Consider the following 25,743-nt stretch of genomic DNA (forward strand, 5'->3'; position numbering starts at 1 on the left):
AGCGGGGAGGGGAGGGAAGAGTGAGGAGAGTGGGTGTAGGAGGGAGCAGTGCAAGAGACCGTCGGGGGCAGAATACATGGTGAGAAGGGAGGCTGCCTAGAAGCATAAAAATCTACTTCACCACTGTTCTGTACTCTCTTCAATACTCTGTGTTACAGATCTCTCTGGCAAGAAATGGGGTCCAATGGCAAAGACTGCTCTAAATAAGATAGTATAAATGAACACAGAGAGAAATTCCAAAGAGTAACCCAAGAAAATACAAGTGAAATCTAATCGTAAGGTAATTAGTCCCATTAAGTGAAATACATAAAGGAATAGTCCATAAAAAAGCACAAAGGAAAAAAATAGGAGTACTTTATTGTGATGTTACATTTCAGAGAATATAAAATTATAGGAAAACAATTCCACTTTGTTCAGAAAACCAGAAAGTCTTGGTCCCAGGTGGACTGAATTTTTATTGCAAATAAGTTCCTTAATACACAAGTAAAGAATATAGTTACTTATTCTATTCTCTACTGTAAGACGTGCCACATTGCCCAATATTTGGGTACAGTGCCCAGATTGTGACCATGCACTACAGAGGTGAGATTCCCCCAACTCCAATTTGCTACACACTCCAAGAGAGATTATTGTGATCAGAGGTGGAATGAGAGGGGTGAGAAGGGTCGCTGCCCAGGGAGTAGCCTGACAGGGGGTACAGAAATCTCTTTTGGTGCATATATTGCGGAGCTGCATTGATTGACTTGTCAATCAGCTCTGCTGCCTATCCCATTGACATCATGATCCGGCACTGTGATCAGCTGCAGCGCTGACCCAGGTGTGTTAGTGCAGCACTTTACAGGGAGGGAACAGAGGTTGTGGATGACAGATGCTGGGGATAGGCCATGAGTACGGGCCAGAGTAAGGTGGAGACTTTCTGTACTCTGCATACAGGACACTGCATGCATGACAGTGTCTGTGTGTGTGTGTGTGTGTGTGTATTCCAAGTGTCAGTGTGCATAAGTAAGTGTGCTCTGTAAGTATGCCTGTGTGGCAGGTATAGGGGGGTGGTTCAGCTGGAGGAACTTATCCAGGCACAAAAGCACATAGATGCCCCAGATTATACCACCCCAAATGCTGATAATATCCTGCTGCACTTTACAGAAGATGATGCAGATGTCAGTGGGTGGTGGGTTCATTAAATCCATCCATCATATCATAGCCACACTGTGCATATGATGTACTGAATCAATCACAGGAAGACATCTCCATGGTAGGGGTAGAAGTTAACAGAATATGTCCAGCACTGTGGTGTGTAGCCCATAAATAATAATTGTGCACATTACAGAACATACTTGCAACTGCAAGATCATTTTGCTGCTTGTAGTGTTTGCTCTTGTCCTGTGCAGTGTTGTCGTAGATCCGTCTCTTCAGTGTTCACTGCAATAAAAGTAAGACATTGCATTAATATTACAGAAGTTTGGGAGCTGAAATCCCACTATGCTGCAGACATTTTCCCTTTGCATAAGATTCTTGTGATTATATCTCAATGATGATCAATAACAACTACATCATAACACAGCCGCTCAATACAAAATATGTATTTGCTATCAATGGTCATGGAGGCCAAACGTCACACAATGTACAGATATACTGCTGCGGCCGAGTTTATTCGAGCATTTGCCCGTTCTTGGCCGCAGCAGTAACCTGGCGCGCGCCGGAGGGTGCCGGGCGCACGCCGAAGCAGCGGAGGAGCGCCCTCCGATCGGGGCTTTCTCCCTTCCGCTGCCGGGTCCGTCGGGTCCCCCGGAACCCCCTGCCGCTGTCCCCCACATCGCGGGACACCAGTGCTCCCTCGGGGAGCCCTGGACGCGCGTGCAGGGGGCGCAGGCACCCGATGACGCGTGACCGTGCATCGGTGATGCGCGGCACGCTGAGGGAGTGCGGCTAGCACGCCGGGGCATCCCCCGGCTTGCGGTGCTAGCCGTGCTTCAATAAAACGTGTCGGTAGTGTAGCAAGGATTATTTCTTCCTCTGGTGCATTATGATGGGATGTGTTGTAAGATTCTGCATTATTAGCATCACTGAATCTTTTGGAAACTGAGTAATATTCTATGTTTTAATGCAATATTATGGATGATCAGCCGGTAAAATAAAGCTTACTGTATCTGTAGCCATGCTCTACCCATGATGTGCTGAATCAATGACTGCAGAGTGATTCAGAGTGGTAAACATGACTGGAACTCATCTCTGAATAGAGGACAGAACAGCAGTGCAGAGTAGGAGGTGAATGTATCTCAAATGGAAGACTTAGTAGCTGTGTGGGGAGTAGACAGTACAGACTGATCAAATAAATAGTTAAAGGAGTATCTTCAACATTACTTGGCTTTGTTATCAACATTGAAGTTTCTCTTGTTTTTTCTGTTCTTTAAATCACTACTACTGATGCCATGTGTAACCTGTACTGAGAGATATACTCTACTGGCCTAGATGAAACCATATGATGCAAACAGGATTCATCCCACTCCAGATTCATATGATTGCACCACTTCAACCTTTAATAAAACACATAGAACTACAGCAGTGCGCTACTGCACATGTTCTTGTTATGAATGGTAGTAGATGTGGTCCTTGGGTCAATACTTCATACAGCAGCCACACTCTACTCATGATGTATTGAATCAACAAAAACCTGCATGGTACAGATCACAGGAAGGGTAGAGTAGAGGGGAATATGTCCAATGCGAAACCCTTAGCAGCTGGATTGTGTGGAGTCAACAAAACGACAAATACTAAATGAGAAATATACACATTGCTTATCTGTCTCTGTGTAGTCATTTTCCTCCTCTTCAACTGTCTTTCAAAATTTCTCTTCTGACAGAAAAGAAACACATGGCTTCAATATTCACTGTTCTTCCCTCCTGAAATAAAAGTTAAGCATTGCATGGTTATGATCATACATACAATGAACCTTGCGCCAAACCATGTGATCCAAAGTAAATCCACCTCCCTCCCATAGCTGTGTTCCTTCTAGAGCTTCTACCACACAAGTCATTAATGTTCGTGACACTGTACTGCAGTCACAGTCTGCACACAAAGTACTGAATCAATTACATCACACTGAAAAGGCAGTCTACATGATGCAATAGTTAACCATAATAACTCTGTCATGCAAATGACAGGAAAACCTATATGTATATCATTAGGGGAGAGGGGAAAAATAATTAAAAAATAAGTGCGAAAAATAAAAACAGATTATAGGAAAGTAAATCCTTGCCCTGGGAACTTTACAATCTAATAGAAATGTTAGAAGACTTAAAGAGAGGCAGCAGTTGGGGGAAGAAGTGCAGTAGATGACAATGCTTGTCCTTAATGGTGGGTACAATTAGTAGAAAGCACATCTTGGGAACAATAGTTGTTAGCAGTGACTGTGGGTGTGGGACAGTAGCCACGAGTCAAAGTTTTTTAAATGCTTGATTTAAGTCGTGAATTTTAAGATTGGTCTTACATGTGGGTGGAAGAGGTTATGTTGGCATATACTGAGTGTGAGGAAGTTTCACATGTACGGTGCAGTGATGGAAAATGGTTTCAGGCAAGTGAGAGAACAGTAGAGGTGAAAGAAGTTTACAGGAGACAGTTATGGTTATAGTGCAAGAGACAAGCAAGGGCATAACGAGAGATCAAAGATGATATGCAAGAAGGAGCAGATTAATGGAGAGCCTTAACAAAAAGGTAAGGAGGAGAACTTTGTAGGTGATACAAAAACTTGATGGGATGCCAGGACAGGGATTTAAGGAGATGAGCAGAGACTGTTGTGGGAGAAAGTGAGATAATTCAAGCAGCAGAGTTTTGCATAGGAGAAAGTTGTGAAGCATGGAGGCCTGTTAGTAGTATGTTAAAATAACCTATAGGATAACAGTATACATTGGAGTTTTAGCAGTAGGTTGAGAGGGGAAAGGGAAGATCTTGGCAATATTACAGAGAAAGAGGCAACACATTTTACCCATAGCCGTGCATGTGAATGGAGATGGAATTGAAGAGCCAAATGTTACTCCTATGCAACATGTTTGATGACAAGATAGATGGTAGTACTGTTTACTGTGATGGAGAAAGGGGATAATATGAGCCCAGTGTTAGACATTAAGTTTAAGGCAGTGGAGTGCCATCCATGAGCATATAGCCAGGAGACAACCCAAGAGTAGGGACTGGATTGCAGGAGTGAGAACAGGGGTGGATAGATTTGTGTGTGTATCATCCGCATAGAGATTATATCTAAGGCCAAAAGCATTGATGAAGTCACCAAATGATAGTATGTAGAGAGAAAGAGAGATCTCAGAACAGAGCCCTGATGTATACCCACAGACAGATCAATAGAAGACGAAGACATGTTAGCAACAGAGATGGAGAATGTGTGACAGGAAAGTTATGATGAAAACCAGGATAGAACTTTGTTACTGATACCAAGAGAGAGTTTAGAATATGAAGGAGGAGAGTGATTGAGAGCATCAAACGCAGCCGATAGATCAAGTAGGATTAGTAGGGAAAAACCTTGGGAATTAGCTTTAAGCACAGTCTGTAGAACGTGCTGTACGAAAGGCAGGTTGTAAAGGATCCAGGAGGGCATGTGATTTAAGAATGTTGACACTAGCAATTAGAAGGCAAACAGCATGAGGGATACAGAGCGGTAGTTAGTAAGGCACATAGGGTGTAGTTTGTTTCTGACAAAAGGGTGACCGCTACAGGCTTAAAGTAAGAGGGCAAAAATCCAGAGAATAGGGAGAAATTGAAGATGTGGGTGAGAGTGGGGACTAAGAGATGCAGTAAGGTGTGAGGGGATACGATCTAGAGGGCATGTGGTAGAGGGAGAATAGAAGATGATTAGCTTCCAGCTCTGTAAGAGGAGAAAAGGAGTCAAGTGCAGAAGGAGATTTGGGAAGAAGGAGAGAAGGGGGAAGGGACAGAAGGAATCTCCTTTTGGGTGGCATCCACCTTGCCTCTGAAGTAGTCAAATGCTTGAGGAGAAGTGAAGGAAGGATGGCAAGTGGGAGGAGAAGGTCAGTGGAGGGAGTCAAATACAGAGAAAAAAAACAGCGTAAATTAAATTTGAGTGTTGATGAGTGTGGAAAAAAGTAGTGTATTTAGCCCTAGAGAGCAGCTTTATACAGGACAGGAGACATTTTTACTGTAGAAAAATCAAACAAAGTGTGAGATTTCCTCCGTAGGTATTAAGAACAGCGAGTGGAAGTGTGATGAGTGTGTTTGGGAATTTAGCCAAAGGTGTGGGTTAGAGGGATGAGTGTGTCAGAGCCTATAGGGGGCATATAGATAGGAGGATAGCATTGTAAGAGTTAATAAGATTGTTAGTTTAAGCAGAAAGAAAGAGAGAGAAGAGAGAAGAGAGGTTAGAGTAGATGTCAGAGGAGAGTTTAATTAAGCAGAGGCAAATCAGTGGGACAGGTAAGATGCGGTGAGGGGAATGACTGATTGTGACTGATGAGAGCAGAAGAGGTTATGTACAACTAGAGCCTTGTTAGTAAGAGTGGACATTCCAGAGGGCACAGGAGAAGGGAAGAGAAAAGTAAGGAAAGGAATGTGGATTACATTAGATAGGTTAACACTCTTAGTAGGGAGGCCTGATGTGTATATGAGCCGGTCCAAGATTATAAGAGATATCCCCCAACATCAGCGAGCATAGAAGGAGACACAGAGATAGGTGTAGAGAGAGACAGAGATAGGGATATGTAGAGAGAGAAGGGCGTCAAGAGAATGAGACAGATAGGCGTAGAGAGAGGAGACATAGAGAGAGGGGGCTTTGAGAGGGGGGCGTAGAGAATGAGGGAAGGTGGAAGAGAATAGGATGTGCAGGAGTGCATTTCATTGAGCAGTGCAGAAATAGCTGCAATAGAGGTCTGTACAAATGGTGCTTTGTGTAGACACATGCAAAGGTAGGGGAAGGAAAGTGTATAGAACATGTGGATAAAAGCAGGAGTGTGGAAGTTAGAGAAATTAGAAAAGTTTTACAGAGGAGTGAGGAAACAGTAAACAGAAAGAACAAGAGAGAGGTTACATTGGGATGACGTGCTGTGGTAGAGAGAAATGCTAGGAGAGAGCCTCCAGATATTAGAGGACATGAATTGAGAGAGCAAATGTATAAATCAAAACCGGAGGGGGAGGTATAGCACGAAAGCTTGCACAGCAGTTGATGAAGATTATAGTCTTAAAGTTGCGTGTACCTGTCAGGGCACTCAAGAAGGTCAATGCTCACAAGTGCAGAGTTCATGAAGAAATGCTGAATCCAGTTCCCCTCCAATTTAATTTTAATATAACTTTTTCATTCTTCATTACTGCAAAAAGCAAACAAAACAAAACCACATTGCATTACTATTTTCAAAATGGATTGAATGACATATTCAACAGTAACTGTGTGATGCCAATATTGCCTTCTCACTCGTAGGCCAGTACGGTCAGGTACCCAGTACTGATAAAACAATAAGTGCCCGTACTAAGTACCAATATGAATTATAAGGAAATGTAAAATCTCCAGGTCTCTCTCCATCTCTGCAACAGATATATGGATAAGCCCATATTAAGGCATCACGTGACCGGAGCCGTCACTGACTGGGTATACGCAAAGATGCAGGGAGATGCAAAGAAAGGGAGGGAGAGAGACAGGGAGAAGATGGGAAACGGAGGGAGGCACGGATGGCAGGCCTCTCTCTTTCACTGGTGCATGCAAGGAGCTGGTCCCAACATCCACAAAGTGTGTGTGTATTATTGGTTGTGTTTTATGGCGGTAGGAGGATAGTGTGTATATTGTGTGTGTGTGGGAGTATTATATTGTGTGTAGGGTATTATAGTGTGTATATTATGTTGAGGTGCAGAGGAGAGTGTTAGATTGGGTATCTTGTGTTAGGGGGTATTGTGTATATTGTGTTTAAGACTATAATATTATTGGGGAGATTATTATTGAGGAGGTATTAAAGTGTGTATTGTGGGGAGTATTAGTGTATGTATTATTTGTGGGTGACAGATGCTGTGGGTAGGCCAAGAGTACGGGCCAGACTAAGGTGGAGACTTTCTGTACTCTGCATACAGGACTCTACATGCACTGCAGAGGTGAAATTCCCCCAACTCCAATTTGCTACACTCTCCAAGAGAGAATATTGTGATCAGAGGTGGAAGATGAGCAGGGTCACTGCCCAGGGAGTAGCCTGTCAGGGGGCATGGAAATCTCTTTTGGTGCGTATGTTGCCACGTGGCATTGATTGACCGGTCAATTAGCACTGCTTCCTATCACAGTGACATGATCCGGTGCTGTGATCGGTTGCAGCGCTGACCAAGGTGTGTTAGTGCAGCAATTTACAGGGAGGGAACAGAGGTTGTGGGTGACAGATGCTGGGGGTAGGCCAAGAGTACGGGCCAGAGCAAGGTGGAGATATTCTGTACTCTGCATGCCCATCCTGCATGCCCAGGACTCTGCATGCATGCCAGTGGCTGTGGGGTGTGTGTGTGTAGGTATGCCAAGTGTCAGTGTGCATAAGTAAGTGTGCTGTGTGTGTAAGTAAGTTTGCCTGTGTGGCAGGAGGTGTAGGGGGGTGGGGGGCGGGGGGCGGTTCAGCTGGAGGACTTTACCCAGCACAAAAGCACATAGATGCCTCTGATTATATCACCCCAAATGCTGATAATATCCTGTTGTAGATGCACTTTACAGAAGATGATACAGATGTCATCAGTGTTTGGTGGGTTCATTAAATCAATCCATCATATAATAGCCACACTATGCATATGATGTACTGAATCAGTAACACCAATCACAGGAAGACATCTCCATGGTAGGGGTAGTGTTGAAGTTAACAAAATATGTCCAGCACTGTGGTGTGGAGCCCATACATAATAATTGTGCACATTACCAGAACAACATATTGTCAACTGCATGATCATTTTGCTGCTTGTAGTGTATACTCTTGTCCTGTGCAGTGTTGTAGTAGATCCGTCTCTTCGGTGTTCACTGCAATAAAAGTAAGACATTGCATTAATATTACAGAAGTTTGGGGGCTGAAATCCCACTATGCTAATGACAGTTTCCCTTTGCATAAGATTCTTGTGATTATATCTCAATGATGATCAATAACAACTACATCATAACACAGCTGCTCTATACAGAATATGTATTTGCCATCAATGGTCATGGAGGCAATATGTCACACAATGTACATATATAGCAAGGATTATTTCTTCCTCTGGTGTATTATGATGGGAGGGTGAGATTCTGCATTATCAGCATCAGTAAATCTGTAGGAAACTGAGTGATATTCTATTTTTTAATGCAATATTAGGGTAAAATAAAGCTTGCTGTATCTATAGCCATGCTCTACCCATGATGTGCTGAATCAATGACTGCAGAGCGATTTAGAGTGGTAAACATGACTTGAACTCATCTCTGAATAGAGGGTAGCACAGTAGTGCAGAGTAGAAGGTGAATGTATCTCAAATGGAAACCCTTAGCAGCTGTGTGGGGAGTAGACAGTACAGACTGACCAAGTAAATAGTAAAAAGTAGTAACTTCAACATTACTTGGTTTTGTTCTCCACTCCTGTTTTTCTGTTCTTTAAATCACTAATACTGATGCCATATGTAACCTGTACTGAGAGTTATATACTCTACTGGCCTAGATCAAATTAAATGATGCAAACAGGATCCCTCCCACTCAAGATTCATATGATTGCACCACCTCAACCTTTCATAGCAATAACATAGAACTGCAGCAGTGCGCTACTGCACATGTTCTTGTTATGAATGGTAGTAGATGTGGTCCTTGGGTCAGTACTTCATACTGTAGCCACACTCTATTCATGATGTATTGAATCAACAAAAATCTGCATGGTACAGATCACAGGAAGGGGTGGAGTAGAGGTGAATATGTCCAATGCGAAACCCTTAGCAGCCGGATTTTTTGGAGTCAATAAAACGACAAATACTAAATGAGAAATATACACATTGCTTATCTGTCTCTGTGTAGTCATTTTCCTCCTCTTCAACTGTCCTTCAATTTTCTATTTTGCAAGAAAATGAACACATGGCTTCAATATTCACTTCTGTTCTGCAGTCTTTCCTCTTGAAATAAAAAAGTTAAGCATTGCATTATTATTATTATAATTATTATTGACGATACATACAATGAACCTTGCTCCAAACCATGTGATACAAAGCAAATCCACCTCCCTCCCACAGCTGTGCTCCTTCTAGAGCTTCTACCACACAAGTTATTCATGTCAGTGAAACTGTACTGCAGTCCCGGTCTGCACACAATCTACTGAATCAATGACATCACACTGTGTCACACAATGTCATGCTAACGACAGGAAACAATCTTTGTATATATCTTTGTATATATAATAATAATAATAATAATAATAATAAAAAAAATAAGACAGGACAGACACTCCTACATTGCAATCAATAGAAAATAACTGGGACAGGCACTTCAAGGATGCATACGGTCCCGGATAAACTGTAGCTACCTATACACGTGTGCCTTGTCTCTAGACTCTGCATATATCTCTATTTATATACCACCCATTGTGTACTCAGCGCTTTACAAGAGAGACCAAAAAGTACAGGAAATTATTATACAATAAGTTCAACAAACAAAAACAGACAATAGGAAAGTAAATCCCTGTCCTGGGTAGTTTACAATCTAAGAGAAATGTAAGGAGACTTACAGAGAGACAACAGGTGGGGGAACAAGTGCAGTAGATGACAATGCTTGTCCTTAATGGTGGGTACTTGTAGTATAAAGCACTTCTTGGGAACAATAGTTAGTGACTGAATGAGTGACAGTAGCAACGAGTAAAAGCTATTGAAATGCTTCATTTAAGTTGTGAATTTTAAGGTTGATCTTAAATGTGGGTGGAAGAGGGTATGTTGGCATATACTGAGTGTGTGTGAGTTTCACAGGTAAATTGATGGGAAAGGGTTTCAGGCAAGAGAGCGAGTGCGCAGTAGAGGTGTAAGAAGTATAATGGAGACAGCTATTAGTAGAGCTTAGGAGACGAGGAAGGGCATAACGAGACCAAAGATGATATGTAGGAAGGAGCAGATGAATAGAGAATAGTGTTGGACTGGGTCCTCAACTATAAAAAAATGGGTAACGGGTACCCGGCCAAAATGAAAGGTTCTACCCGGTCGGGTACACGGTTTGGCACTTACCTTCCGGGTGGCGGTGACATCTAGGATCAGCAGCAGTCCTGTGACGGTGGCAGCATCTGTGGTGTCTTCAGCCGGCGGGGGAGCTGCAGGCTCACAGACACAGCTTACCTGCTTCGGTGCTGTGGAAGTGATTCCTGCAGCTCCCCCCGCCAGGTGAAGACACCTCTGATGCTGCCAACATCAGAGGACTGCTGCTGCTGATCCTAGATGTCTTAGGAAAGGTAAGTATAAAAGATTATTTCCAGCTGCCCTGACATTACCCGACGCCGGGTATTACCCGGCCAAGTCCACTTCTCAGTGGCCGGTTTCGAGTAATGTCCGGGTAGCTGGAAATGTGTCGGGTAACGCCGGGTACTCGGTACACCACTAATAGAGAACCTTAACAAAAAGGTAAGGAGGAGAACTTTGTAGGTGATCTGAAACTTGATGGGAAGCAAGGAGAGGGATTTAAGGAGGAGGAGGAGATGAGCAGATACTGTTGTGGGAGAAAGGGAAATTATTCAAGCAGCAGAGTTTTGGATAGATTGCAAATGAGAAAGTTGTGAAGCAGGGAGCCCTGTTAGCAGTATGTTAACCCATACGATAAGGGCATGCATTGGCGTTTTAGCAGTAGATTGACAGAGAAAAGGGCAAATCTTGGAAATATTACAGAGAAAGAATCGACAAACTTTAGCCAGTGTCGTGAATGAAGATGGAAAGGGAAGAGTCAAATGTTACTCCTAGGCAATGTGCTTTCATGACAGGATGATGGTAGTACTGTTTACTGCGATGGAGAAAGGTGATATTAGGCCAGATTTAGGGGGAAATATGAGGAGCTCAGTTTTAGACATTAGGTTTAAGGCAGAAGAGTGTCATCCATGGAGGATATAGCCAGGAGGCGACCCGAAACTAGGAACTAAATTGCAGGAGTGACGGTAGGGTGGATAGGTGTGTGTATCATCTGCATAGAGATGATATCAAGGGCCAAAATAGTTGATAAGGTCAACTAGTGATAGTATGTAGTGAGAGAGGTCCCAGAACAGAGTCCTGAGGTATACCAACAGACAAAACAACAGGAGACAAAGACACGTTAGCAACAGAGATGGAGAATGTGTGATGGAGAAGTATGATGAAAACCAGGATATAAGTTTGCTGCGGATACGAAGAAAGAGTTTAGAATATGAATGAGAAGAGTGATTGACAGTATCAAAAGCAGAAGAGAGATCAAGCAGGATTAGTAAGTAAAATGGACCTTGGGAATTTTCTTTATGTACATAATTGGTTACATTGGGAAAGGCAGATTGTGAAGGGCCCAGAGGAGCATGTGATTTAAGAATGTTGATCAAACGGGAGATCACAAGACGTTCTAGCAATTAGGAGGCAAATGGTAGGACGGATACAGGGCGATAGTTAGAAATTCACACAAGGTCAAGGTTATTTTTGAGAATAGGGGTGACCACTGCATGCTTAAAAGGAAGAGTTGAAAGAGCCAAAGGATATGGAGGAATTGAAGATGTGGGTGAGAGTGAGAATATAGGATTGAGAGGGCATGTGGTAGAGGGAGAAGAGAAGATCAGGTTCCAGCTTTGTGACAGGAGAAAAGGAGTCAAGAGTGCAATGAGATCTAGATAGAAAAAGAGAGAGGGGGAAGGGAGAGAACGAATCTACTTGTGGATGGCATCCACCTTGCCTCAAGTGAGCAAAGGCTTGAGGAGAAATAAAGGATGGATGTTAAGTGGGAGGAGAAAGTCAGTGGTGGGACTCAAATACATAGAAGACAGTGTGAATGAAATTGGAGTGTTGATGAGTGAGGAAAAAGTAGTGTTTGACCTTAAAAAAAGGAGCAGAGTTTTACAGAACAGGACAAAGGTTTAGTGTAGAAAATCAGACTGTGAGATTTCCTCCATAGGTGTTAAGAGCAGCAGTGTGATGTGATGAAGTGTGATGAGAGCGTGCTTGTGAATTAAACCAATGCATGGGTTAGGCTGCGTCTATAGTAAGCACGCAACAGATGGCAAAGTTAGCGCATGCCTGTCGCTCCAGCAATCCCTGCACTGAGGTCCGAGGCGACGGGGAGGCCCTGCATCGCTCGCACGCACTGTGGACAACCAAGCGTGTGCCCATGATAATCACGGCCTTAGAGGGATGAGTGTGTCAGAGCCTAGAAGGGGCATATAGATGATGGAGGAGGAGGGAGGAGGAGATGATAGCATTGTAAGAGTTAACAAGATAGCTAGTTTAAGAAGAAAGTGAGGAGAGGTTAGAGATAAGGGTAGATGTCAGAGGAGAGAGTTCAATTAAGCTGAGGTATCGAGTAGGACAGGGGTGAGGGGAATGAGAAGTGGTGGATGATGAGAGCAGAAGAGGTCATGTACAAATAGACCATGTTAGTCGTAGAGCAGACATTCCAGAGGGCACGTGAGAAGGGAAGAGTAAAGTGAGACAAGGAATGTGGATTACATTAGATGGGTTAATACGCTTAGCAGGGAGGTGGAGAGAGAGGCAAGAGGCAGAGGGTGGTGTAGGGGTAGAGGAAGAGATGTTGCATGTACCTTGTCAGAACATTAAAGAACGTCAATTCACACTGGTGCAGAGTTGATGATGAAATGCTGAATCCAGTTCACGTCCAATTCAATTTTAACAGAACTTTTTCATTCTTCATTACTGCAAAAAAAAATTAAAAAACAATGCATTACTATTTTCAAAATGGATTGAATTCCCCCACCAATGACTATGTGTTACCAATATATCCCTCTCAGTCCCACTGCAGCACATACTGTACCAGTGTGAAAGTAAGAAGGTACACAGTACCGGTAAAACAATACGTGCCGGTACTATGCACCATATGAATTATAAGGGGATGTAAATCTCCCAGTCTCTCTCCATATCCGCAACAGAGCGGGCTCCGGTCAGTGGCATGGATGCCCATATATGGGTATGCTCATATTTGGGCATCCCATGTCACTGACCGGAGCCGGCTCTGAGTATAGGGATATATGCGGAGACGCACAGGTGCAAGGAAATGGGAGGAGGCACGGTGAGAAACAGGGAGAGACCACAGGAAGATAGAGGGCAACAACTTCCACAAGGTACTTGTATGGGTATAATTGTTTGTATTTTGTGCAGAGGGGGTAATTTCAGATAAAATACAATTCTCCACCCTCTACGAAACAATTCCACTTTGTTCAGTAAGCCAGAAAGTCTTGGTCCCATGTGGACTGAATTTAATGCAAATAAGGTCCTTAATACACAAGTAAAGAATAAAGTTACTTATTCTCTACTGTAAGAAGTGCCACATTGCCCACTATTTGGGTCCTGTGCCCAGATTGTGACCATGCATGGCAGAGGTGAGATTCCCCCAACTCCAATTTGCTACACTCTCCAAGAGAGATAATTGTGATCAGAGGTGGAACTAGGGGAGGGTGTGAGCAGGGTCACTGCCCAGGGAGTAACCTGACTGGGGGCACGGAAATCTCATTTAGTGCATATGTTGCGGCACTGCATTGATTGACCGGTCAATCTGCACTGCTGCCTGTCACAGTGACATCCTGATCGGGCACTGTGATCAGCTATAGCACTGACCCAGGTGAGATAGTTCAGCACTTTACAAGGAGGGAACAGATGTTGTGGGTGACAGATGCTGGAGGTAGGCCAAGACTGTTGGCCAGAGTAACGTGGAGACTTACTGCACTCTGCATGCCCATCCTCTCCCTGACATCAGGGGAAGGAAGTGGCCCTGGGGTGTGTGTAGGTATGCCAGATGTCAGTGTATGCATAAGTAAGTATGCCTGTGTAGTGGGAGGTGTAGGGGCGTTAAGCTGGAGGACTTAAAACAGGCACAAAAGCACATAGATACCTCTGATTATACCGCACCAAATGCTGATAATATCATGCTGTAGCTGCACTTTACAGAAGATGATGCAGATGTCATCATTGGTTGGTGGGTTCATTAAATCAATCCATCATATCATAACCACACTGTGCATATGATGTACTGAATCAGTAACACCAGGAAGACATCTCCATGTTAGGAGTAGAGTTGAAGTTAACAGAATATGTCCAGCACTGTGGTGTGTAGCCCATAAATAATAATTGTGCACATTACCAGAACAACATACTGTCAACTGCAAGATCATTTTGCTGCTTGTAGCGTATGCTCATCCTGTACAGTGTTGTAGTAGATCCGTCTCTTCAGTGTTCACTGCAACAAAAGTAAGACATTGCATTAATATTACAGACGTTTGGGGGCTGAAATCTCACTTCGCTGCGGACAATTTCCCTTTGCATAAGATTCTTGTGATTATGTCAATGATGATCAATAACTGCATCATAACACAGCCGCTCTATACAGAAGATGTACTTGCTCTCATTGGTCATTGAGGTAATACGTCACACAATGTACAGATATAGCAAGGATTATTTCTCCCACTTGTGCATTATGGCATTATGATGGGAAATGTTGTGAGATTCTGCATTATCAGCATCACTGAATCTTTTGGAAATTAAGTGATATTCTATGTTTTAATGCAATATTATGGGTGATCAGCCGGTAAAATAATAATAGCTTGCTGTATCTGTAGCCATGCTCTACCCATGATGTGCTGAACCAATGACTGCAGAGAGATTCAGAGTGCTAAACATGACTGGAACGCATCTCTGAATAATGGGCAGCAAAGCAGTGCAGAATAGGAGGTGAAAGTATTTAAAATGGAAGATCCTTAGCAGCTGTGTGGAGAGTAGACAGTACAGACTGACCAAGTAAATGGTAAAAGGAGTAACTTCAACATTACTTGGCTTTGTTCTCCACATTGAAGCTTTCCTCCTCTTTAAATCACTAATACTGATGCCATGTGTAACCTGTACTGAGAGTTATATAATCTACTGGCCTAGATGAAACCATATGATGCAAACAGGATCCATCCCACTCCAGATTCATAGAATTGAACCACCTCAACCTTTCATAACAATCACATAGAACTGCAGCTGTGCGCTACTGCACATGTTCTTGTTATGAATGGTAGTAGATGTGGTCCTTGGGTCTTTACTTCATACTGTAGCCACACTCTACTCATGATGTATTGAATCAACGAAAACTTGCATGGTTCAGATCACAGGAAGGGGTAGAGTAGAGATGAAAATATTCAATGTGAAACCCGTAGCAGCCCCGCAGGTTGTAAAGGATCCAGGAGGGAATGTGATTTAAGAATGTTGACATTCTAGCAATTAGGAGACAAACAGCAGGAGGGATACAGGGCGGTAGTTAGTAAGGCACATAGGGTGTAGGTTGTTTCTGAGAAAAGGGTGACCACTACAGGCTTAAAGTAAGAGGGTAAAGAGCCAGAGAATAGGGAGGAATTGAAGATGTGGGTGAGAGTGGGGACTAAGAGATGCAGTAAGGTGTGAGGGGATACGATCTAGAGGGCATGTGGTAGAGGGAGAAGAGAAGATGATTTGCTTCCAGCTCTGTAAGAGAAGAAAAAGAGTCAAATGCAGAAGGAGAATTAGGTAGAAGGAGAGAAGGGGGAAGGGACAGAAGGAATCTCCTTGTGGGTGGCATCCACCTTGCCTCTGAAGTAGTCAAATGCTTGAGGAGAAGTGAAGGAAGGATGGCAAGTGTGAGGAGAAGGTTAGTGGAGGGAGTCAAATACAGGGAAAAAAAGACAGCGTAAATTAAATTTGAGTGTTGATGAATGTGAAAAAAAAGTAGTGTGGTTTGGCCCCAGAGAGCAGCTTTATACAGGACTGGAGACATTTTTACTGTAGAAAAATCAAATATCAATTGTGTGATTTCCTTCATAGGCATTAAGAACAGCGAGTGGAAGTGTGATGAACATGTTTGGGAATTTAGCCAAGGGTGTGGGCTAGAGGGACAAGTGTGTCAGAGCCTAGAGGGGGCATATAGATAGGAGGATAGCATTGTAAGAGTTAATAAGATTGTTAGTTTAAGCGGAAAGAGAGAGAGAGCAGAGAGGTTAGAGTAGATGTCAGAGGAGAGTTTAATTAAGCAGAGGCAAATCAGTGGGACAGGTAAGATGGGGTGAGGGGAATGACTGATTGTGAATGATGAGAGCAGAAGAGGTCATGTACAACTAGAGCCTTGTTAGTCAGAGAACGGACATTCCAGATGGCATAGGAGAAGGGAAGAGAAAAGTAAGGAAAGGAATGTGGATTACATTAGATAGGTTAACACTCTTAGCAGGGAGGCAGAGGCAGGGAGGCCCGATGTGTATATGAGCAGGTTCAAGATTATAAGAGATATCCCACACATCAGCAAACATAGAAGGAGACACAGAGATAGGTGTAGAGAGAGACAGAGATAGCTCTATGTAGAGAGAGAGGGACGTAGAGAGAATGAGACAGATAGGCGCAGAGAGAGGGGGCGCAGAGAGAGGAGGCGCCAAAAGAGGGGGCGCAGAGAGAGGGGGCACAGAGAATAGGATATTAAAGAGTGCTTTTCATTGAGCAGTGCAGAAATAGCTGCAATAGAGGTCTGTACAAATGGTGCAGTGTGTAGACACATGCAAAGGTAGGGGAAGGAAAGAGGAGAACATGTGGATAAAAGCAGGAGTGTGGAAGTTAGAGAAATTAGAAAAGTTTAACAGAGGAGTGAGGAAACAGCCAGCAGAAAGAACAAGAGAGAGGTTACATTGGGATGACGTTCTGTGGTAAAGAGAAAATGCTAGGAGAGAGCTTTCAAATATTAGAGGACATGAATTGAGGGAGCAAATGTATAAATCAAAACCTGAGGGGGAGGTATAGCACGAAAGCTTGCACAGCAGATTATAGTCTTAATGTTGCGTGTACCTGTCAGGGTATTCAAGAAGTTAAATTCTCACAAGTGCAGAGTTCATGATGAAATGCTGAATCTAGTCCCCCTCCAATTTAATTTTAATATAACTTTTCCATTCTTCATTACTGCAAAAAGCAAACAAAACAAAACCACATTGCATTACTATTTTCAAAATGGATTGAATGGCATATTCAACAGTGACTGTGTGATGCCAATATTCCCCACTCACTCGTAGTGAAGCACATATTGTACTAGTGTTGAAAGTAGGCCGGTAGAGTCAGGTACGCAGTACTGATAAAACAATAAGTGCCCGTCGTAAGTACCAGCTCCGCAACAGTGCGGGCATCACATTAGTGACGTGGATGAACATATATGGATAAGCCCATATTAAGGCATCACGTGACCAGAGCCGTCACTGACTGGGTATACGTAAAGACGCAGGGAGATGCAAGGAAAGGGAGGGAGAGAGACAGGGAGAAGATGTGAAACGGAGGAAGGCACGGATGGAGGGAGTTCTTCCGAGCTTCTGCGGGCCTCTCTCTTTCACTGGTGCATGCCGGGAGCTGGTCCCAACATCCACAAAGTGTGTGTGTATTATTGGTTGTATTTTATGGGGGTAGGAGGGTAGTGTGTATATTGTGTGTGTGGGAGTATTATATTGTGTGTAGAGGTGCAGAGGAGAGTACTAGATTGTGTATCTTGTGTAAGGGTGTTGTGTATATTGTGTTTGGAGCTATAATATTATTGGGGAGATTAGTATTGAGGAGGTATTATAGTGTGTATTGTGGGGAGTATTAGTGTGTGTATTGTTTGTGGGTGACAGATGCTGGGGGTATGCAGCAATCCCTGCACTGAGGTCCGAGGCGGCTCTGCATCGCTCGCACGCACTGTGGATGACCAAGCATGTGCCCATGATAATCATGGCCTTACAGGGATGAGTGTGTCAGAGCCTAGAAGGGGCATATATATGATGGAGGAGGGAGGAGGAGGAGGGAGGAGGAGGAGATGATAGCATTGTAAAAGTTAACAAGATAGTTAGTTTAAGCAGAAAGTGAGGAGAGGTTAGAGATAAGGGTAGATGTCAGAGGAGAGAGTTCAATTAAGCTGAGGTATCGAGTAGGACAGGGGTGAGGGGAATGAGAGGTGGTGGATGATGAGAGCAGAAGAGGTCATGTACAAATAGACCTTGTTAGTCAGAGAGCAGTCATTCCAGAGGGCACGTGAGAAGTGAAGAGTAAAGTGAGACATGGAATGTGGATTACATTAGATGGGTTAATACGCTTAGCAGGGAGGTGGAGAGAGAGAGGCAAGAGGCAGAGAGTGGTGCAGGGGTTGAGGAAGAGATGTTGCATGTACCTTATCAGAACATTAAAGAACATCAATTCACACTGGTGCAGAGTTGATGATGAATCCAGTTCACCTCCAATTCAATTTTAACAGAAATGTTTCATTCTTCATTACTGAAAAAAAAGAAAAGTAAAAAACATTTCATTACTATTTTCAAAATGGATTGAATTCCCCCAACAATGACTATGTGTTACCAATATATCCCTCTCAGTCCCACTGCAGCATATACTGTACCAGTGTGAAAGTAGGAAGGTACACAGTACCGGTAAAACAATACGTGCCGGTACTATGCACCATATGAATTATAAGGGGATGTAAATCTCCCAGTCTCTCTCCATATCCGCAACAGAGCGGGCTCCGGTCAGTGGCATGGATGCCCATATATGGGTATGCTCATATTTGGGCATCCCATGTCACTGACCGGAGCCGGCTCTGAGTATAGGGATATATGCGGAGACGCAGAGGTGCAAGGAAATGGGAGGAGGCACGGTGAGAAACAGGGAGAGACCACAGGAAGATAGAGGGCAACAACTTCCACAAGGTACTTGTATGGGTATAATTGTTTGTATTTTGTGCAGAGGGGGTAATTTCAGATAAAATACAATTCTCCACCCTCTACGAAACAATTCCACTTTGTTCAGTAAGCCAGAAAGTCTTGGTCCCATGTGGACTGAATTTAATGCAAATAAGGTCCTTAATACACAAGTAAAGAATAAAGTTACTTATTCTCTACTGTAAGAAGTGCCACATTGCCCACTATTTGGGTCCTGTGCCCAGATTGTGACCATGCATGGCAGAGGTGAGATTCCCCCAACTCCAATTTGCTACACTCTCCAAGAGAGATAATTGTGATCAGAGGTGGAACTAGGGGAGGGTGTGAGCAGGGTCACTGCCCAGGGAGTAACCTGACTGGGGGCACGGAAATCTCATTTAGTGCATACACTACCGACACACTTTATTGAAGTGTGGTCGGTACCGCAAGCCGGGAAATCTCCCGGCTTGCTAGTGGCCGCCCCTCGGCGTGCCGCGCGTCATAGACGCGCGGTCACGCGTCATCGGGAGCGTGCGCCCGCTGCACGCATGTCCAGGGGCTCCCCGAGGGAGCCCTGGTGTCCCGCGATCGCGGGACAGCGGCAGGGGGTTCCGGGGAACCCGGCGGACCCGGCAGCGGTAGGGAGAGCGCCCCGATCGGAGGGCGCTCTTCCGCTGCTTCGGCGTGCACCCGTCACACTCGGGCGCGCGCCAGGCTACTGCTGCGGCACAGAACGGGCAAATGCTCGAATAAACTGTGCCGCAGCAGTATGTTGCGGCACTGCATTGATTGACCGGTCAATCTGCACTGCTGCCTGTCACAGTGACATCCTGATCGGGCACTGTGATCAGCTATAGCACTGACCCAGGTGAGATAGTTCAGCACTTTACAAGGAGGGAACAGATGTTGTGGGTGACAGATGCTGGAGGTAGGCCAAGACTGTTGGCCAGAGTAACGTGGAGACTTACTGCACTCTGCATGCCCATCCTCTCCCTGACATCAGGGGAAGGAAGTGGCCCTGGGGTGTGTGTAGGTATGCCAGATGTCAGTGTATGCATAAGTAAGTATGCCTGTGTAGTGGGAGGTGTAGGGGCGTTAAGCTGGAGGACTTAAAACAGGCACAAAAGCACATAGATACCTCTGATTATACCGCACCAAATGCTGATAATATCATGCTGTAGCTGCACTTTACAGAAGATGATGCAGATGTCATCATTGGTTGGTGGGTTCATTAAATCAATCCATCATATCATAACCACACTGTGCATATGATGTACTGAATCAGTAACACCAGGAAGACATCTCCATGTTAGGAGTAGAGTTGAAGTTAACAGAATATGTCCAGCACTGTGGTGTGTAGCCCATAAATAATAATTGTGCACATTACCAGAACAACATACTGTCAACTGCAAGATCATTTTGCTGCTTGTAGCGTATGCTCATCCTGTACAGTGTTGTAGTAGATCCGTCTCTTCAGTGTTCACTGCAACAAAAGTAAGACATTGCATTAATATTACAGACGTTTGGGGGCTGAAATCTCACTTCGCTGCGGACAATTTCCCTTTGCATAAGATTCTTGTGATTATGTCAATGATGATCAATAACTGCATCATAACACAGCCGCTCTATACAGAAGATGTACTTGCTCTCATTGGTCATTGAGGTAATACGTCACACAATGTACAGATATAGCAAGGATTATTTCTCCCACTTGTGCATTATGGCATTATGATGGGAAATGTTGTGAGATTCTGCATTATCAGCATCACTGAATCTTTTGGAAATTAAGTGATATTCTATGTTTTAATGCAATATTATGGGTGATCAGCCGGTAAAATAATAATAGCTTGCTGTATCTGTAGCCATGCTCTACCCATGATGTGCTGAACCAATGACTGCAGAGAGATTCAGAGTGCTAAACATGACTGGAACGCATCTCTGAATAATGGGCAGCAAAGCAGTGCAGAATAGGAGGTGAAAGTATTTAAAATGGAAGATCCTTAGCAGCTGTGTGGAGAGTAGACAGTACAGACTGACCAAGTAAATGGTAAAAGGAGTAACTTCAACATTACTTGGCTTTGTTCTCCACATTGAAGCTTTCCTCCTCTTTAAATCACTAATACTGATGCCATGTGTAACCTGTACTGAGAGTTATATAATCTACTGGCCTAGATGAAACCATATGATGCAAACAGGATCCATCCCACTCCAGATTCATAGAATTGAACCACCTCAACCTTTCATAACAATCACATAGAACTGCAGCTGTGCGCTACTGCACATGTTCTTGTTATGAATGGTAGTAGATGTGGTCCTTGGGTCTTTACTTCATACTGTAGCCACCCTCTACTCATGATGTATTGAATCAACGAAAACCTGCATGGTTCAGATCACAGGAAGGGGTAGAGTAGAGATGAAAATATTCAATGTGAAACCCGTAGCAGCCGGATTGTGTGGAGTCAATAAAACGACAAATACTAAATGGTAAATGAGAAATATACACATTGCTTATCTGTCTCTGTGTAGTAATTTTCCTTCTCTTCAACTGTCCTTCAAATTTTCTCTTTTGCAAGAAAAGGAACACATGGCTTCAATATTCACTTCTGTTCTGCAGTCATCCCTCCTGAAATAAAAGTTAAGCATTGCATTGTTATTATGATAATACATACAATAAACCTTGCTCCAAACCATTTGATGCAAAGCAAATCCACCTCCCACCCACAGCTGTGCTCCTTCTAGAGCATGCATGTCAAACTCCAGTCCTCGAGGGTCCCAAACAGGCCAGGTTTTCAGTAGGGATATCCTGAAAACCTGGCCTGTTTGCGGCCCTCGAGGACTGGAGTTTGACATCCTTGTTCTTGAGCTTCTACCACGCAAGTCATCCATGTGAGTGACACTGTACTGCAGTCCTGGTCTGCACACAATCTACTGAATCAATGACATCACACTGTAAAGGCAATCTACAAGATGTATTAGTTGTCCACACTTCCGAAATGTTACTTTTATGTCCAAATCACTTATTCCCATGACCTGATATTTGTATTTGTTATTTATAGGATTGTCACAAAGAGTTGATGAGGTCACCAAATGATAGTATGTAGAGAGAAAGAGAGATCTCAGAACAGAGCCCTGATGTATACCCACAGACAGATCAATAGAAGACGAAGACATGTTAGCAACAGAGATGGAGAATGTGTGACAGGAAAGTTATGATGAAAACCAGGATAGAACTGTGTTACGGATACCAAGAGAGAGTTTAGAATATGAAGGAGGAGAGTGATTGAGAGCATCAAACGCAGCAGATAGATCAAGTAGGATTAGTAGGGAAAAGTGACCTTGGGAATTTGCTTTAAGCACAGTCTGTAGAACGAGCTGTACGAAAGGCAGGTTGTAAAGGATCCAGGAGGGAATGTGATTTAAGAATGTTGACATTCTAGCAATTAGGAGACAAACAGCAGGAGGGATACAGGGCGGTAGTTAGTAAGGCACATAGGGTGTAGGTTGTTTCTGAGAAAAGGGTGACCACTACAGGCTTAAAGTAAGAGGGTAAAGAGCCAGAGAATAGGGAGGAATTGAAGATGTGGGTGAGAGTGGGGACTAAGAGATGCAGTAAGGTGTGAGGGGATACGATCTAGAGGGCATGGGTTAATACGCTTAGCAGGGAGGTGGAGACAGAGAGGCAAGAGGCAGAGAGTGGTGCAGGGGTTGAGGAAGAGATGTTGCATGTACCTTATCAGAACATTAAAGAACATCAATTCACACTGGTGCAGAGTTGATGATGAATCCAGTTCACCTCCAATTCAATTTTAACAGAAATGTTTCATTCTTCATTACTGAAAAAAAAGAAAAGTAAAAAACATTTCATTACTATTTTCAAAATGGATTGAATTCCCCCAACAATGACTATGTGTTACCAATATATCCCTCTCAGTCCCACTGCAGCATATACTGTACCAGTGTGGAAGTAGGAAGGTACACAGTACCGGTAAAACAATACGTGCCGGTACTATGCACCATATGAATTATAAGGGGATGTAAATCTCCCAGTCTCTCTCCATATCCGCAACAGAGCGGGCTCCGGTCAGTGGCATGGATGCCCATATATGGGTATGCTCATATTTGGGCATCCCATGTCACTGACCGGAGCCGGCTCTGAGTATAGGGATATATGCGGAGACGCAGAGGTGCAAGGAAATGGGAGGAGGCACGGTGAGAAACAGGGAGAGACCACAGGAAGATAGAGGGCAACAACTTCCACAAGGTACTTGTATGGGTATAATTGTTTGTATTTTGTGCAGAGGGGGTAATTTCAGATAAAATACAATTCTCCACCCTCTACGAAACAATTCCACTTTGTTCAGTAAGCCAGAAAGTCTTGGTCCCATGTGGACTGAATTTAATGCAAATAAGGTCCTTAATACACAAGTAAAGAATAAAGTTACTTATTCTCTACTGTAAGAAGTGCCACATTGCCCACTATTTGGGTCCTGTGCCCAGATTGTGACCATGCATGGCAGAGGTGAGATTCCCCCAACTCCAATTTGCTACACTCTCCAAGAGAGATAATTGTGATCAGAGGTGGAACTAGGGGAGGGTGTGAGCAGGGTCACTGCCCAGGGAGTAACCTGACTGGGGGCACGGAAATCTCATTTAGTGCATACACTACCGACACACTTTATTGAAGTGTGGTCGGTACCACAAGCCGGGAAATCTCCCGGCTTGCTAGTGGCCGCCCCTCGGCGTGCCGCGCGTCATAGACGCGCGGTCACGCGTCATCGGGAGCGTGCGCCCGCTGCACGCATGTCCAGGGGCTCCCCGAGGGAGCCCTGGTGTCCCGCGATCGCGGGACAGCGGCAGGGGGTTCCGGGGGACCCGGCGGACCCGGCAGCGGTAGGGAGAGCGCCCCGATCGGAGGGCGCTCTTCCGCTGCTTCGGCGTGCGCCCGTCACACTCGGGCGCGCGCCAGGCTACTGCTGCGGCACAGAACGGGCAAATGCTCGAATAAACTGTGCCGCAGCAGTATGTTGCGGCACTGCATTGATTGACCGGTCAATCTGCACTGCTGCCTGTCACAGTGACATCCTGATCGGGCACTGTGATCAGCTATAGCACTGACCCAGGTGAGATAGTTCAGCACTTTACAAGGAGGGAACAGATGTTGTGGGTGACAGATGCTGGAGGTAGGCCAAGACTGTTGGCCAGAGTAACGTGGAGATTTACTGCACTCTGCATGCCCATCCTCTCCCTGACATCAGGGGAAGGAAGTGGCCCTGGGGTGTGTGTAGGTATGCCAGATGTCAGTGTATGCATAAGTAAGTATGCCTGTGTAGTGGGAGGTGTAGGGGCGTTAAGCTGGAGGACTTAAAACAGGCACAAAAGCACATAGATACCTCTGATTATACCGCACCAAATGCTGATAATATCATGCTGTAGCTGCACTTTACAGAAGATGATGCAGATGTCATCATTGGTTGGTGGGTTCATTAAATCAATCCATCATATCATAACCACACTGTGCATATGATGTACTGAATCAGTAACACCAGGAAGACATCTCCATGTTAGGAGTAGAGTTGAAGTTAACAGAATATGTCCAGCACTGTGGTGTGTAGCCCATAAATAATAATTGTGCACATTACCAGAACAACATACTGTCAACTGCAAGATCATTTTGCTGCTTGTAGCGTATGCTCATCCTGTACAGTGTTGTAGTAGATCCGTCTCTTCAGTGTTCACTGCAACAAAAGTAAGACATTGCATTAATATTACAGACGTTTGGGGGCTGAAATCTCACTTCGCTGCGGACAATTTCCCTTTGCATAAGATTCTTGTGATTATGTCAATGATGATCAATAACTGCATCATAACACAGCCGCTCTATACAGAAGATGTACTTGCTCTCATTGGTCATTGAGGTAATACGTCACACAATGTACAGATATAGCAAGGATTATTTCTCCCACTTGTGCATTATGGCATTATGATGGGAAATGTTGTGAGATTCTGCATTATCAGCATCACTGAATCTTTTGGAAATTAAGTGATATTCTATGTTTTAATGCAATATTATGGGTGATCAGCCGGTAAAATAATAATAGCTTGCTGTATCTGTAGCCATGCTCTACCCATGATGTGCTGAACCAATGACTGCAGAGAGATTCAGAGTGCTAAACATGACTGGAACGCATCTCTGAATAATGGGCAGCAAAGCAGTGCAGAATAGGAGGTGAAAGTATTTAAAATGGAAGATCCTTAGCAGCTGTGTGGAGAGTAGACAGTACAGACTGACCAAGTAAATGGTAAAAGGAGTAACTTCAACATTACTTGGCTTTGTTCTCCACATTGAAGCTTTCCTCCTCTTTAAATCACTAATACTGATGCCATGTGTAACCTGTACTGAGAGTTATATAATCTACTGGCCTAGATGAAACCATATGATGCAAACAGGATCCATCCCACTCCAGATTCATAGAATTGAACCACCTCAACCTTTCATAACAATCACATAGAACTGCAGCTGTGCGCTACTGCACATGTTCTTGTTATGAATGGTAGTAGATGTGGTCCTTGGGTCTTTACTTCATACTGTAGCCACACTCTACTCATGATGTATTGAATCAACGAAAACTTGCATGGTTCAGATCACAGGAAGGGGTAGAGTAGAGATGAAAATATTCAATGTGAAACCCGTAGCAGCCGGATTGTGTGGAGTCAATAAAACGACAAATACTAAATGGTAAATGAGAAATATACACATTGCTTATCTGTCTCTGTGTAGTAATTTTCCTTCTCTTCAACTGTCCTTCAAATTTTCTCTTTTGCAAGAAAAGGAACACATGGCTTCAATATTCACTTCTGTTCTGCAGTCATCCCTCCTGAAATAAAAGTTAAGCATTGCATTGTTATT

At 44.0% G+C, this 25,743-nt stretch overlaps 1 long non-coding RNA gene across 1 annotated transcript; it reads right to left on the minus strand.

Moving 5' to 3' along the window:
* Positions 1-2,796: 2,796 nt before the first annotated feature.
* LOC142485423 (uncharacterized) lies at positions 2,797-8,158 on the minus strand. Its single transcript, XR_012798463.1, has 3 exons — positions 7,890-8,158; positions 6,213-6,323; positions 2,797-2,900 (listed from the first exon to the last, which is right to left on the minus strand). It is a non-coding gene; the product is annotated as an uncharacterized LOC142485423 (long non-coding RNA).
* Positions 8,159-25,743: the final 17,585 nt, after the last annotated feature.

This window comes from Ascaphus truei, unplaced genomic scaffold (assembly GCF_040206685.1).
Source record: "Ascaphus truei isolate aAscTru1 unplaced genomic scaffold, aAscTru1.hap1 HAP1_SCAFFOLD_599, whole genome shotgun sequence".
NCBI lineage: Eukaryota > Metazoa > Chordata > Amphibia > Anura > Ascaphidae > Ascaphus > Ascaphus truei.